Below are 3211 nucleotides of genomic sequence, written 5' to 3' on the forward strand. Positions count from 1 at the left end.
AACTGATGCCCAGAGGTGAGCAAAAGGTTAAGAAGACAATATTTTCCAGTTACTTTCCATTTGTAAAGAATACAAGTGAAATTATTTTAGATAGTTTTGCTCTATACTTCATCAAAGAAGAAAAAAAAATGTTCTCTACTGTGATATGTTTCTCAAGGTTAAAGAAGATACAGGGAGCTGGACACTAAGCTCTAATGATCTAAAAATAACTGTTGCATGCCTCTGCTTCTGTGCAGGTCCTGCTGCCGATTTATGCATTTGAGTTGCTTAAGTTAGATGAACTGTATTGAATTTAACTTCACAAATTAATTTTTAAAAACATTTGATTGGTTCTGGTTCTTTGTGAATTTCACATTGTACACCCCAATCCCATTCATCTCTCCCCCCCCATACCCACCCTTTACCCTTACAATCCCCCCTCCCCAACAGAGAGAAAAAAATCTTCATGGAAGCTGTAATGCATCACAGGGTATCCCACAGTATACCATTTTGTCCACATTTCTTTGCTTACAAATGTTCATTGCATTGGTCTGGTAGGTGGCTTCTAGCTTCTGCTACTCTATCAATACAGAAAACTCCCTGGAACTCTTCTCAGATGTTCTGTTGTTGCCTTGTGTCATGGAGATCCTGTAGTTTTTGTATCTGTAAGACTAACGCCTGAATGTACTCCAGCAGTTCATTGATGGGGTAGATGTGGGGTGGGCCAATTTAAAACCCTTGATCTGGGCCTGAGAGGTATCTGAGATGCTTTCATGCCCTTGGGACCAGCTCACCAGCAACTCGGGCATCCAGGGACACCTCTAACCTGCTACCCAGGGAAGGTACAGGGCCTGCCCTCCTGAGTATTGCAGAACTAGGACATGGCCAGGTCTCCCATTCTCATGACCCCAGGACCAACTCTCCTACCTACCTTAGATGGCAAGGGGTGAGAGTGTGGAAGGTCATTTCTTCCTTGTCCATGACACTACATGGCAAAGGAGTTGCAGGGCCAGCTCTGACATGCTTACACCCTCAGGGCTGGCTCCCACCCTCGGGGCCCCTACTGACTTGTACTCATGCCATCAGGGTCAGCTCTACTATGCTGCCCAGGTGAGGTACATGGCCTGCTCTCCCAAGTGCTGCAGTTGGTGAGAGGCAGGGCCAGCTCTCCTGCTCTCAGGACCCCAGGGCCAGGTCTCCAGCTTGCCGGGGATGGTAAGGGATGAAGTGGAGAGAAGAGTATGTCACCCTCATCCGTGCTACCACAGCAGAGACAAGTGGTAGGGTCAGCTCTCTCGTGCTCGTATCCTAAGCTCACCCACAACTCCCACAGTGTGAGGGGCCTGCTCTCCTGAATTCCTACCCCCATAGCCTGCTCTCTCAGGACTTCCAGGTAAGGGGCGGAACCAGTTCTGCATAGCCCTCAGGCACCAATATGACTCCAGGCACTAGCCCAGACCAGGGATGTCCCCTGGCCTTTGGTGGTAACAGACCCCTGTGCTGCAGGGCCACAAACCCAGATAGTTCCCCCTACCCCCTACAGATGGCAGCACAGGCCAGGACTTCACCATGATGCCAGGAGTTATCACCCACTACTCACATCAGGCTGTTCCTCACTACGGTCAAGTCTCCAGTTCTGCCTCTCTTCATTGTGCCCACATCCCTCTGTATCTCTTTCTCATCATTTCTCTACTACTTACTTGCTTCTCCCAGTAGCATCTGGAGTAGCATCTTGGAGTGTCTGGAGTCATCTCAGGAGTGGTCTCAGGAGTACTATGCCCCACTGGTGCATTATGGCACCAGGCAGGATTCAGCTTGGCATGGTCTGGTCCCCATGGGCTGCATAGCACTGGTCTGGTGGTCATCTCAGGCTAGCTCCATGTCCGCAGTCCATGGCACCAATCTGGTAGTCCTCTTGCTTGACCCTTGGTAGCTGACCCTACCACTTGTCTCTGGTGTGGTGGCATGGACAAGGGTGAAATACCCTTCTCCCTCCTTTGTCCTTCACCACCTGTGGCAGGCTGAAGTCCTGGCCCTGGAGTCCTGAGAGCAGGAGAGCTGGCCCTGTCTCTCACCAGCTTCAGCACTTGGGAGCTTTTGATGCCGCTTCTAAGAATTTGACATTTGTCACTGGGCAAGGAAGTAGGCTCAGGTAAGAATATTAGAAACAGTGAGCGTGGGGCTTTGTTTACTGCTTTGCTTAATTACTACCTTGTGTGCTCTCTTTGCTCACTATTTTCCTTGGTTACTATCTTGTGTGATCTTTTTGCTTACTACTTCACTTGATGACTTTGTCTTTGATCTAAGAACTGGCCATGGTTTTGTTGGATGTACTTAGAATGATATAAAAGCAGGCTGGAGAAAACTCAAGCTGCTTCAGCCTCGGTACTGGCTGGAGTCAGGCTATAATTTAGTCTAATTGTCTTTGTCTTTTCAATCCTCACTCCCTCCCATGAAACCCGGTTGGCTGAGCTGGCTTGGTCAGGAGAGCAAAAGGGTACAAGCTTGCTTCCTACCCAGCTCACCCAAGTGGCCCCTTACAAGGGTTGTCTGTCTTGGGCTCACTTTTGCTAGAGTCCTATAGTCCCAGGCAGGGTTCTTCTAGTTTCTATCTTGCTCTCAGTCTGGAAGCCTTTCTGAACATCCCTGGTGGTTGTCTCAGGCTACCTTCCTGTCCCAGATACCTCATGCCAGACTGGTGGTCATCTTAGGCTCACGTTTTTCAGGGACCATTAGGCTACTAATCATTCAGATGTTCACAGATCAGGAAACTGGGCAAAACACAACCTCTCTCCTCTCTGCCACCTACTGAGGCACATGTGACCTAGTAGTCACACCTACAATGCCTTTAGGGGCAGGGTACAAATTAATTTGGAGATATTAAATTCCTTCTGCTTTTGTTAAGTGTCACAGTAACAAAGTCAATGTTTCTGGAGACATTGAGCATGTTAAGTATAGTTCTTGTATTTCTCTTTTTTCTTTTCTTATTTGGCTCTTGGAAAACTACCCCAGATGGCAAAGAGGAGGCGCATTGTCCTGAGAGTCCTTTAAAGGAAGATTAAACCACAATGCTGGTAAGGCTCAGGGGGCAATATGTACAAACACTGTTGCTCCATCCCCATATGTATTCCTTGCCTGTATGTAAAGTTTGTAGTTATATCTCTGAAACTGACAATGGGGCTGTTCCTGTGTGGCTGAACTTCCTCAGATTGATTCGTGTTCATTTCTTGTA

The 3211-nt window shown here is 48.0% G+C and overlaps 1 non-coding gene across 1 annotated transcript; it reads right to left on the reverse strand.

Moving 5' to 3' along the window:
* Positions 1–2707: 2707 nt before the first annotated feature.
* LOC114620314 lies at positions 2708–2838 on the reverse strand. The gene has a single exon (XR_003711301.1). It is a non-coding gene; the product is annotated as a small nucleolar RNA SNORA17 (small nucleolar RNA).
* Positions 2839–3211: the final 373 nt, after the last annotated feature.

Source organism: Grammomys surdaster, unplaced genomic scaffold (genome assembly GCF_004785775.1).
Source record: "Grammomys surdaster isolate TR1022 unplaced genomic scaffold, NIH_TR_1.0 167, whole genome shotgun sequence".
Lineage (NCBI taxonomy): Eukaryota > Metazoa > Chordata > Mammalia > Rodentia > Muridae > Grammomys > Grammomys surdaster.